Genomic DNA, 13,674 nt, shown 5'->3' with positions numbered 1-13,674 from the left:
CAACTTCTGACCAAACTACAATGTAGCCAAGTTTGTTCGCTCCAAACCAGTTGATGGAAAATGGCCTATATTTTCAATATATCAAAAGTTCAGTTAAAATTCCCTTGACAAATAACACGGCTATGTATCATTAAGTCATGAACTCTAAGAGACATGGTAGGCTACTAGTGGACTCTAACCAATCATAACCTGCAGTTTTCCATAACCTGCGTGAGGTAGATTGGTGAGCAGGAAAGAATGGCCAGAGACCAACTACACTGTTAACCTGGCAGCATCAACGACATCAGGGCTCTTTTGTGTCGCCATGTGCTCTTATAATATCTGGCGTGAGTAATCACAAAAAGACAAAGTCACTTATGAGTTTCTTCAGAGGAAGTTGGGTAGATTAAGTCGCTAAACTGAGATATAAAACACAAACAATAGATCTACTTAGAGCCTAACTGAACCAGCCAGCAAGTTTACAACATGTTCATAAATCATGAGTGTGTCCAGGAACATGACCAGAACTAAAATGCAACAAGGTTTCATTTTCCCCTTGGTCCGGATCAAATGAACCCAGCTACAGGTGTGGAAGCACCCTTAAGCGTAACAAACTCTCTGAGACATGTGAACCATTGACTCCTCACCATTTGTTTCCAGAGGTGTTTTACAGAGGCACGTCACCTCTTGACCCCCCCAGCTGCTCAGGTTTAAAAGCACATCCTTCTGGACGCAAACCTGCAACACAAAGGAGAGAGAATATACATCAGTATACTCTGAACCAGGGGTTCTCAAAGTTGTGATGACTGAGTGCCAATTTAAGGAGCCAGCATAATGATTGAGGGCCACACAGGGAAAATGCTGTTGCGAACTGCCCACCGAAATCGCTAACTTTACCGAGCAACACTAGCATGGATGACCGAACACAACCCTAGTAGCCATGCAGCCAGTAGCTTTAGTCATTCACTGACAAATAAACTGTACACACACTGCACTGCTACACTCACAGCTATAACGTTACAGCGGACTTCATACATAATTTAATAGGACAGTTCACCCCAAAATCAAAAATACATATTTTTCTTTTTACCTGTAGTGCTATTTATCAATCTAGATTGTTTTGATACGAGTTGCAGAGTGTTGGCGACATCAACCGTAGAGATGTTACTCAAGATAATCCAAAAACCTTGCTGTTGGCAGTTTCATGTAGGGTCTATTTTCTTTCAAGAAAACTACACCCACCAACTGCACCCCCACACATCCATGGACGTATCTATACTCCATACCGCTAGCTCACCTAGCACCACCGAGCTAGCTAACGTTACAGCCATTCGTGTTTACATCTCGTGCTGTCTCGAGCACCTCATCCATGAGTAGATTGGAGGGTGTAGCTTGGTAGAAAGAAAATACATGAAACTGTCTGTGGATTATATTGAGAAACGGGTCAAAGAGACATTGTTGTAGAGAGTTCAAATGTATTATTTTGGGCTTTTAGCACCACAAGCTGAGAAGGCAGACATCTCTACCCTTGGCCAACTCACAACAAAACAATCTAGATTGATTAATAGCACCACAGGTAAGAGGAAAAATAGTTATTTGCATCTTTAAAGTTACTTGTACAGCATATTTTTAATTAAATACCCTGGTATATCGTAATACCCAAGCCTACTATGCTAGGACACCCAGGATGATTTACAGCAGCAAATGCAGAGATGACAAACCTCCCCCTAAAGGAGGTCAACTGAAAACTGTGATGTTCAAACACCTTGTATTTGTTGGCATCCCTGCAGTCCACTAAGAGTCGTGGGAAGCTAAAACCCATTGAAATTCCTGTCAGACCTATGTCCAACTGGCTACATCCACTTTTTTTTTGCGTGTAAAAAGCCCTCAGCAGAGGCCAAGTCAAGTAGTGTCAGTCCAAGACCCCCCCCCACACACACACACACACACACACACACACACACACACACACACACACACACACACACACACACAGTATACAATCCTCCCTCATTGCTAGGATACAAGGTACAAAACCATCTGGTTTCAGAGTCCCTGCCAGGAAAACAAGTTGCCATGAGGTAAAAGAAGCTGGCATGAGAAGCTTGAGAAGGGGTAGAGTTCCCTTGTTTGAGCTCCTGGATCAGTGGTTTCACGCTTACTTTGTGAACTACTGTAATATCTAGCAGTCAGTTATGACAGCAAGTTCTCCCATTCTTCTCCATATACAGTAAAGCCTCCTGTGTCCCGCTCATGAGCGCCCTCTTTCTTTCAAGCCACCTCTCCTCCTCTACCGCTGGCACAGAAGCAGGATTATCTCCTGCGAGTTCAGGCGGATCTCCACTGGGTTTATCCAAACGGGAAGGTTCGGGGGGGGGGGGGGGGGGGGGGGACACACACACTATTCAACCCACTGAACAGGCCGGTCCTCACCAAGTACACGTGTACACACACACACACACACACACACACACACACACACACACACACACACACACACACACACACACACACACACACACACACACCTCTTTTGCTGCCACACTAGGAGCATTAGAAAGCTGGCTTTGTTGGTGGCGATCTCCTGAATGTAGGAACGAGGGTAAAGAGCTGGCAAGAGGCCAACGACAGAGAGAAAGGAATATTTACTAGAGCACAATAATTAGGATCATTCTTATCTAGAGAATATCAACCAAATGTGATTTGAATCTAAAACTCCTCAGCAGGCAGTTCCTTGCACATGTTTGTTTTTCCACTCATTGGAACCACCTCCAGTTCCAGACCAAGCAGAGCACGGAGGTCAAGCAGACTGATGGATGCCTCGGTGACCGAAACCCAAATCATCAGATCGAAACCAAAAGACAGACTGTTGACCTTTGACCCTCGGGGGGGGGGGGGGGGGGGGGGGGGGCAGTCCTTGGTAAAATAGCTGCTTCTCTGTGGCCACGGAGCCTGAACTCTGGAGTCAGCGTGTCACGACTCTCTGGTGGGGAGGTGCTTTACAGCCCTGTGCAGATAATCCTGAGAAAGCACCGGTCCAGAGCCCAGCAGAGCCGAGACAGAAATGACAAGCATGTTAACTCATGGAAGCACTAGTTCAACAAATACACTGCTTCTCCTATTTCCTCAGAAACGGGGTCGTATTTGGAGCACAGCATTGTTTCCTTCACTAGCTCTGAGAACGTGCAGGCCGTCACTCCCCTCATCAAACAGTAACGGAGTCCTCTTCTTTCTTAATTTGCTATTTGCTGAAACCTGCAAATCAAATAGGCAACAACGACAGTAAACTGGACAGCCATCGCTCCAAGCTACTCTCAGTTGGAAGAGGTTTCACTTTCCTGCAGTGAATAATCCGATCAGGCTCAACTTCATTCAGACTTTCAGACACATGAGAACAAGAGAATGGACCTGTGATTTGATTCTCCAACATTAGAAATCACATTTCGCCTCTGAGTGGAAGGTTGTTGGGTTTTTTTGGTTGTGACTTTAGTAAGCCAAAATGTATCACTTTGATGAGAGCAGAGAGGAGGAAATGTGCGCCTGCCGTGTAAGTGCTTTATCTAAATGTTCCTTTACTTTTAGGTGATGGACTCCACCTTGTTCCAGCCCAGTCTGCAGAAGAAAAAAAAAAATATATATATATGCCTCTCTCTCATGTATGTCACACACTCACACACACATACACACTGAGCCACCTCAGTCCTCTAATTAGAGGACTGAGGTGGCTTTACTTCCTCACTAGTACTAATGTATTGTTAAGAGCACACGTAGCAGAAGGACAGGACCAGCAGAGAAGCTTCCCAACACGACAAACCAAAGCCGTCCATCCTCAACCTGACACAGCACAAGTGGACTGGAGCCTGAGCTGCAGCCAAAGGACTGCACAACACCACCAGGCATTCCTGAGAGGCACATTCAATTGAGCCATCATCCGCTTCATTGAGTCCAGCCTTTCATTCATTTTCAATTCAGCCATCCCATATTCTGGAGGAGCCAGAGAGGGGCAACGGTGGGGGGGAATGAAAGAGCTGGCAGAGTGACATTAGTGGACAGAAACAGGGTTACGAGAAGACAATGGTGAAAGGAGAAGACGGGGGTGAGAGAGAAGGTGGGGGAAACAACAAGCGGAATCACCACAAACATGTACTCACAAGCCTCAGTGCTCACTGGGTACTGATGGAATGTGACTAATGATAATAAGAGAGGGGGGGGGCAGAGAGAGACAGACAGAAACAGAGAAACACAGAGACAGAGAGACACAGAGAGAGAGAGAGAGAGACAGAGGGAGAGACAAAGACAGAGAGAGACAGAGAGAGAGAGAGAGAGAGGGGGGGGGCACTATATCCAGCGTACTCATAATGGCTCATTCAACACCCTCATTCTCAGGATGAGGGGGAGGGGAATATAAAACACGTTTCTAATTAGTGACACGATTGGGAACATAAACACACAAACGTGCACGAGCACACACACATGTCTGTAATGAGAAGTCCCTCCTCTGTACACTTTAGACAAATAAACACACACACGCACACAGTCACACAAACACAGTCACACACACAGTGGGACTCAGCGAGGCCTTGAGTGAGCGCAGCCCTCTGCAGTCAGTCACCGTCTTACACCAACAAACAGTGTTTACAAAGGATGCTTTAGTGGCTGTGAGAGCCTGCGGTGTTCCATTACACAAACACCGGCCGCCAGCATCCTCCTGGTCTCCACAGCACAACTGTTACTGCCGCGATATATGAGCTGTGTAAACCGTTAGGGCCCCCCATAGCACCCAACAGGAGGGACTGTCCCGCTACAGAGGCCTGAGGACAGTTCAGGATCGGGATGCTCCTGATGACCTTTCTCCCTGACGTTTAAACCCAAGTCCACATTTAGACACCGTCGACTTGTCTAAAAGTAAGACAACAGTCAAAAGGCTGAACATTGTCCCAAAAACATATTGTGAGCCATTTGAAATTGTTCCATAATGAAATTGTTATTTTGGAAATTCAGCTGAAATAGGGCCTCAGAGGTGCAGGGCGTGAATACGTCATTTTCTCGTGTCGGCTTCACTACAGCGAGGATAAACTAAGCTTAAACTGTAAAAAAGGTCGGTAACACTTTATAATAACTACACACTATGAAGCACACTATGAAGCATTAGTTAAGTATGAGTAACTTATCTACAACTCCTTAATAATTGTTTGTAATATATATAATACTTCATTTACAAATGGGGAATCCATGATTTATAAAGTATGAAAACATAATCACCAAACACATAGTAGACAAGCTTATTAATCAAGAATAAAACATTTATAACTGTTATGAATTGTATACTAATGAGTGTTAATGTAGGAACAATGCTTTATAAATGATGAATTAAGTGTTTACTCACACTTAACTAATGCTTCATAGTGTGTAGTTATTATAAAGTGTTACCAAAAGGTCTAAAAATAGACGTACACTTCAACTGATATAGATATTTTTAGGTGTCTTAAATACGTCAGTACATAGCTCTGCTCCTGTGCTGGTGCTCCTGTGCTGGTGCTCCTGCCGGTTTCTTTAAACCCCATCTAGTAATACACAGTACCTAATGTGTAAAAGTATACGACCGAACTCTCCCTTTAACAGGCTTGTGCAGAAGCGCCGTGGTTGCTGGTGTCTGCATTAGTCGGCCTGCTGCTGCTGGAGCTGGACAGCCCTGCTTGGCTGGCTGACAAGAAGTTATTTATAGAGAAACCCCGACAATCGCCGGCCATCTAAAAGAACACATTCCTCCTCGGCTGATGAACTTCAGACAGAGCGGGCGAAGAGGGAGGGGGGAATCATCATCCTGCGCTATCTTCCGGAAAACGTCCTTCCAGAAATTAACACATAAAAAGTCCCTCAGTTTCCCCTCATCAGGTCCTTTTAAGGGATGAGATCCTCGGTGGCAGGACAGTGGGTTCTCTGGACACGTCTCAGTGGACAGAGCCACTTGTCCCTGCAGAGGAGCTGGGGTGGGTGAACCAAGTTCCCATGATCGTTAAATGTTTATGGCCCTCGAGAATCCCGCAGGGGTGACAGAGGGTGAGCCTGGACACAAGACAGGACGGACGTCCGCTCTCAGGAATCCCCTCGAGCCTCTAAACCAAACGTGTGCACGTGTCAATCAGTGGTGTTCACTGAGCCCAGGGCAGATGTGACCTCAGTGCATCACTCAACTTCTTTTTACCATTTTCATATCTCACTCCATTCATGACGACTGTGGATTTAAGATGTATTATTTTATGTTCATACTCACGTTCAGGAGCACCAGAGCAAATATAAGTCTAAAAGTGTTTTTTAACTTTTGATTTCCCTCTATCTTCCTCTTCAAAATTAAACTTTTACTTTGAATAATAGCTCAGCACTAACTCATCATTTAAGTCAATAGACAAGCCAAAACAAGATGGTTCTACCAGCTACAGTCTGTAAAACTAATTCAAAAATAAAATGTGATTTTACAGTTTCAGCACAATAACACTATACGCCTATTACAGTGCATTCACTTAGGCAAATGGCAGAACAATAAAGAAGTGAGCAACACCTCCAAGCTTCGCTGCAACAGTCTGCTGAGTCCCGTCATCATGATGAAGGGGCGTGTCTGTGGTGGAATTAGATGTTACAAGGGCACAGATGAGAGCAAGTAGCGAGTCATCAGGGCGATCATAAACAGCTGCCAGACAGGAAGCCGTTAAATTTACCAGAGTTTATCTGGATCGTAACTCCGACGCAGACAGGTGCAGCTCACTTCACGGAGCATCTACGGCGGCGCGAGCAATAACTTTTGAACGCACTCGAGCGGAGAAGCAATAATGTTTGAAGGCTAAGTTATAACTCACATCTACAAAACTACACAACTGCAACAGCCGTGTTCAATCCCGGCCAGGGACAGTGTTTATATGTCACCTGAGTCTTATAAAGCTACGGTTGCTAGTGAAAATATTTGTACTCACATTTACTCAAAGTGTCACTATATCAGACAGTAGAACAGATGTGAAAACATTCGGTTCCTCCTTTTAGTGCTCCTGATGGGATTTGTAAGACTCAACCAATCAGAGTCGAGGAGTTTTTAAATCTGAATCAATATTCTGTTACTGTGTTTAAAACATTTCATTAATTTTTGAAAAAGGAAGAGACTGGTTTCCACGGTACAGTGATGATCCTTGCTAATTTCCAAAAAGTTGAAGATAGGAAGTGTTTGTTGTGTTTCTAGTCACAGGACTTCTATGTGGGAGGCTTTCTGTCTGCTGTTGGACACGGTGGCAGATGCGTAGTGTACACGTGCATGCTTTTAACCCCTGCACTGCACTGGATTTGGCAAAGTATAGAGTGGCATGTGTGTATTGAATCCTGGTTTATAATTCCATTGTTCGGGGCAGTCACTGTTGATGGCAGATGTCCAATGGGACGCACACAAAAACACAGAATAGAAGGGTACACGTACACACACACACACACACACACACACACACACACACACACACACACACACACACACACACACACACACACACACACACACACACACACACGTTATCATTACCAACTTAACCCAGTAAGACACACTCTTGGACGCTGCATTTAACTGCTTAGGGGTCTGAGTGATTTAAAGAGTTAAAAGATGACATCAGGAGGAGACACTTGACCCGTGACGGGTCATTAGAGTCAGAATGAGCTCTGAGGCAAACACTGTATAAGAAGTGGTCGCAGTCACCGCAACGTCATCTGTTATTTTGTCAACTACTGTTCTGAAGCCTCTAGTTTGGCATTTTTGCCGTCGCCATTTTGTTTTTTTTGGAGCCACAAGAAGCGACCATATTTGGAGGAGAGGGTGGAGCCCCTCCACCACCAGCAGGAGGTCCGAAGACAGCAGCTGAAAGCTCCAGAAGCCGTGGCAGTGAAGAGCTGTGCTGTTCCACCAGGAGCTCTGGTGGGCTGGACGGCACTCTTCCAGAAGCTAATTAGCCAAACACGACCTTTGACATTGGTCTGCTCTGTCCCGCCAGCTCTGTCCCCGCCCACCGCAGATCCTGGGCCAGCTATGGACACAAGCGTGTGGCTCCAGCCCGCCTTGAGCTCCGGCCAAGTGGACTTCCACACTGTCGGCCATCTTGTGCCTGCACAGGTGGACATGGAGGACCAGCTGGCTTGTATATGCTACAGACGGCTCTGCAGTTCTTTGTTGTTCAGGACAACATTTCTTCCACCAATAGAAAGCAAAGAAAATCCAACAGAGGACCCTGAGCACTGTGAACTGTGCCGACACTGTCCTCTGGAAACACCGTAACATCTGGGTGATGTTTTGTTTAAAAACCTCTGAACCTGTAAAAACCGCCTTTATCGTCAGATTTTCATCTTTCTGACGGTCCTTGAACAATTTTGTCAGAAAAAGCAGCCAAAAACAAAGCTTAAAATTGAGATATTTTATCAAAAACATGTTATTCTACACGTCTCATTTAAAATCTCGCCACAAATAAACTGCTTTCTCTAAACAGTTTCTGTAAAAAACGTTAAATTCTGCTCTCTTTTCTCAATAATGTATAGCATTGTAACAGTGTTGTACAGCACCAAAGACATGTTGGAGTTCTCTCTTCTTCTAGCCATGACTGTGTGTTTCCATAAAGGAGCAGAACTTATATATTGCAGTGAAAATAAAAGGTCACAGGGAGAAAATTGTGACCAGAGCAAAAAACGTCCTAAAACTGCTTGTGGTTCAGAGGGTTAACTTGTTTTTTCTTCAGGTATTACTGGATAGAAATCTGTAGACATCATAGTCATCATGCTGGTGTACAAAGTTGCTGTCCAGCACCAACGTTGACGAGAGTCAATGTGAGCGTGCGAGTGTGTGCACACGTCTGTTTTCATGAGGCAATGCCTTCACGGGCAAATTATAGCTGGTGTTTTGACATGCTGATTATGGTGGGGAGAACTATGCACATGTTATCAGAAAGAATGCAGAAACTCCTCTGACAGAGAGGAGGACAAGAGCTATTTTTTGCCTTCTTTTTTTTTTTAAATCACCAAGTTCCACAGCACAGCAGCAATATCGGGCCTACAGGCAGCTGGACACACAGCACTTACAGTAGCAGTGAACGTATGAATGACAACGTGGTGAGCAGGCTGAGAGAGCAGAGACCTTCTGATACACAAGATGCCGAGTCGTGATGTTTAACGGGTGAAAAGCACGGCTACAACATTACACTAAATTATTCACATGCAGCGCCACTGTTGTTCTGAATAGCCACAAATACATCCATTAACAGTATGTCAAAAGTAAAACTAAAGTATTCAAGACTTTCATGGTCAGAATTATATGAGACATTGCTGACCTACACTGTAGACTAAAACAGTGGCAGCCAGGGTTAATGCTAGATTTGATTTTGGCCAATAAAGCAATAAATATTCCAAAATTTCTGCCATATAGAACAACCACCGGACATATGTTTTAAATAGCCATATAATAGCCTACGTTTAAACACAAACGCTGTGATCTAATCAACGTTATTATCATTATTAAATACACTGATATTAATATTGTACTATTCATAGAATTAGATTCCAGTGGTGACTGCGTAGAACTGTTGCAGACTCGTGCGATCCAAACATTTCCAATAAATAAAAAGTCAACATTTATTGGAAAAAAGACAGATGTAATAATACATGTTTTTACCCAACAAAATATTGTGCTATTTGTTGGTGTTTAGCCTTTCAAAGGCAACATTTTCATTGTATTTAATGAACTGTTTGCTCTCCAGTTTGCCTCACACAAACAGAGGCACGCACTGATGAGTTGTATTTATTCAAGAAAGATGATTTAATTAACAAAAGGATAACTCATTAATCCGATGAATCACATTATTAAAATTAAGAAATTTTGTTCAGAGGATTTCTTATTTTATAATACGACAACAGACATTGCATATAAAGAAAACCTACATTTAAAACTAATGTTTGGCACAGCCCTAGTTAAATACAACGCAACTTTCTTTTGGAGCGAGTAATGAGCCACTTGAGCAAAAAATTATTCTACCCTGTGGCGACCACAGCTTTAGACCCGACTACTAGTCTGTAAGGCCTCAACATGCGTCAAATGTACCAGATTGTACGACATCCCTTCAAAGAGCCTGCTGTCATAGCCTCCTCTTGGCTGCGTCACAGTGATGAAATTGAGGAAATGGGGATAACGGTCTCTCTCCTCAAAGGCATCCATGGTGTCACTCAGTGGAGCACAAGTAATGGGACAGCGGTAGTCCTGTGAAGACTGACACTTCTTCTGAAGCACGCTGAGGCCTTTGGGCAGAGTGACAGCCAGACACTTTCAAATGAGCTTCAGTCAGTGGATAGGAAGAAGAAACAAAGATAGCAATAGGAAGTAGCTCTACAAATTGGAATGGATTTTTTACAATGGACACTTGAGGTAATCTATTTTTATGATTACATTCAATGATTGTTAAGTATCGACATTACTTCTGGTCTACCCAGCCAGCTCTGATTCACCTCCACCTCACCAGATCCAGTGCTGCTTTCAGCTGATCTAACCTCCCTCTGACAGTCTTATCTTCTGTTTGACGTGGTGTGTGAGTGAACGAGTAAAGCCAGCAGCTGCTCCATATTCATGACTCTAGTCAGAGGAGAGGGGACCACACACACACACACACACACACACACACACACACACACACACACACACACACACACACACACACACACACACACACACACACACACACACACACACACACACACCTCAGGCCTCGACAGCTTGTTAATGCTACTTGGCCTTGCAGTACAGGATTTCATGCCGTCAGCACAATGCTGACTCCGAGAATCAAAAGCAACAGTGCAGCTGAAAAACGAAGCGCGATTGGTGGAAGTTTCCTAGCAACAGAGCTGAAAACCGTATCCCGAGCAACATCCACATTAAAAACGACCCTTTCCCGTTTGTTCGTTCGTTCGTCCGTCCGTCCGTCCGTGTGTGTGTGTGTGTCAACAGCCAGTCAGCACACACTCCAAACACCAACCCAAACTCTCTCAAATCATTTTTAATGATGCTCACTCAGCCAGTGCTGTAGTCTGCTATTCAACTGAGCTCCTGTCTGGCTGTTTCAGAGTCCAACACACAAAAGTGTTTTGTGAACTCCGAAGGCCATTGTCTCCAAATCTGACACGGATGCCCCAATCTACAAGATATCAAAGATCGAAGTAGGCATTTATGTGAACTCTGGTCAAAATGTGACATAACTTGTCATTTAATAATCCAACGTCAGGATACCAATACTACACATATTGTAGATGGCACTATAATAATGTATAGCCATGCATGGCTCTAAGGATTGCAACTGACCTTTCCTCAGCCCCGCCCCTTTTCGCTTTGTGCTTAGAACCTCCGTCAACTTCCCCTTTTCCTGAAAATGACTCTACTTCTCTCTTGATTTATTACCTCAGTAAACATTGTAAACATGAGTTTATGGTCTCAATCTCTAGTTTCAAGTCTTCTTCTATGCAGCATGATGTTCATTTAGTACATTATAGTCCATTTAGAGTCAAACAGACCATAAAGCAGGGTATGCTTTAGGGCGGGCTTACTGTGATTGACGGGTATCTGCTGCTACCAGAGACATATACGGCGTATCTACGTCATTCCAAATATGGTCACTTCTGTTCATTGGCTGCAAAACAACATGGCGATGGCGAAATCGACGAACGAGTGGTTTCAAAACAAACTCCACAAACCAACGGGTGACGTCAGGATGACTACGTCCTCTTCTTATATACAGGCTATGGTCTGTCCTGGGCGGGCTGGTCGGTGCTGGAGTCTGAGCTCAAGGACTTCCTGGTGAAGCGGTGTGATTTTGTCCTTTGTTTATTTCCTCTCAGTAAGGCTACAGTACCTGCCGTGTCATGTATTTAGACACAGGAAAAGTTTCCTAGGTAAAGTTTTACAATCTTGAATATATACTGATCTGTTCTGTCAGCCTCTATACTGCGGCTAAATGAACCGGCGTGGCCATGTTTCTTTTTGTCAAGCTTGTCCGATCCAGCAACAGTAACTAAGGGGGTGCAGGACTTAGGATCGGCCAGTTTCAGTCTGCGTCAGCTGATCAGTCCGGCAGTCGGTCCACCGCTTCAGTGAATATATCTTAAGAACTATTGGATTGATTGCAATGAAATATCGCACAAACATTCAGAATTACTTACCGTTTCTTTACATTTCACTGAAATGAAGCAGAGGAAGCTTAATAACTGAATCATCGTGGCATTTCCTCTTTGTTTTCTGGCATAATAATTGTACATGCTTAAAAATGTCTAGTCCTCTTTCCACATGTGGAGACAGCTCTGGGATTATTTATCAAGACATGGAGTAAAAAGAAAAGCTTAATACCACAAATACGCAACATCATATTGAGTGAAGTGGAGTGCGAGAGAGTGAGGTCAAAAGGCTGCGCGTCAGGGATTATCTTTTCTGGCAGCATTACTGAGTCCATTTAAATGATTCCAACTTATTCTTAATTATTGTTGTCATTTATTAATGTTCCTCTACAGTAAGGAGATTTCAGCTCAACAATTATCTGAGATTATCCACTGTCTGCTACTAGAAAGCTGCATATTCATCAGTCCTTTGCTCATGAATGCAAAACAATATCTAATATGTCTATACAACTGAGCCAGATTCTGTCAGGTAGAAATACACTGAAACAGATCTCTGGACACTCTTATCATCATTCAGTGTGTCATTGAGGCATTAACAGAGATGATAATAAAGAGCCTGGTCCTCTGTCATCAGTGCATGGCTGTGCTGTTAAAAACCGTTACTTTATCAATCAGTTCTTCACTCAACAGGATGTTAATCCGTCTTTAACGGTATTTATAAGTGAAACTAACAGATATTTACTGATTTTAGCTTCTCATCACTGTTTGCATTAGTATCTAATGGCTTTGATGGTTTTTACCGTTAATAAAAAGCAAACAATCTGCAGACGTCGCTCTGGTATGATGTAAGAGGAACTTCTAACTTCTGCCATCCTCTAGACTATATTATCTGTTGATCGTTGCTTTTTAAAGCCTAGTTTCTACAAGCCAGAAAATTATGTAATCACCGCCGGCGCATATGCTCGGCAAGCGGCCGTGGCGCTTGGTTGCGCTCTTCTAGGTGGAGGTTGGTTTATGTTTCTTTGACGGTTACACCTACAGTCTATCTGGCATACATTTGGGTTACACTTCACAGTTCATTTTGTCTGTTCACCCTGTGGCGTTTCGGAGAATAGTGCAGCACACAGCGTCAAGAGTATAAACGCACACATGAACACAAACACACCGACATGGCAGACCTCATCTTAATATTTATATTCACCGGTGGGTTACGAGATTGTATTTTGGCAATGGATACACAGATATCAGATGTTTGAGCAAGGCACTTCACATTCAATGTGAACACACTTGTAGAGTTGTCAACTTGTCTTTGTCCAAACTAGAAGTATTATCATGGAGCACTGAAGCCTGTATGTGAGGGGCGCAAACCATCCAATAGGATTTCATTGGGAGTCAGGGTCTCCCCTCTCCACACTGGAGAGACACACAGAAATGATTACTGCTTTGGTGAACTAGAATAACCGCCTCACGGTTGTATCATTCCGACAATCAGTTAAGTTACAGTTTACGTCAATGTCTGTCCAAAATGTC

At 43.8% G+C, this 13,674-nt stretch overlaps 1 protein-coding gene across 2 annotated transcripts in view; it reads right to left on the bottom strand.

Moving 5' to 3' along the window:
* The window catches only part of plxnb1b (plexin b1b), a 121,577-nt gene that overhangs the window by 43,630 nt on the left and 64,273 nt on the right, over positions 1-13,674 (bottom strand). For both annotated transcript variants that reach the window (XM_068712666.1, XM_068712667.1), the window contains one exon: positions 627-717. The gene's annotated coding sequence lies outside the window, so the exon portion shown is untranslated. The remainder of the gene's footprint in view (positions 1-626; positions 718-13,674) is intronic.

This window comes from Cebidichthys violaceus, unplaced genomic scaffold, assembly GCF_023349555.1.
Source record: "Cebidichthys violaceus isolate CVI_PGR_0920_01 unplaced genomic scaffold, fCebVio1.0.p SCAF_17, whole genome shotgun sequence".
In the NCBI taxonomy this organism is placed as follows: domain Eukaryota; kingdom Metazoa; phylum Chordata; class Actinopteri; order Perciformes; family Stichaeidae; genus Cebidichthys; species Cebidichthys violaceus.
This window is presented reverse-complemented; position numbering and strand designations above follow the sequence as displayed.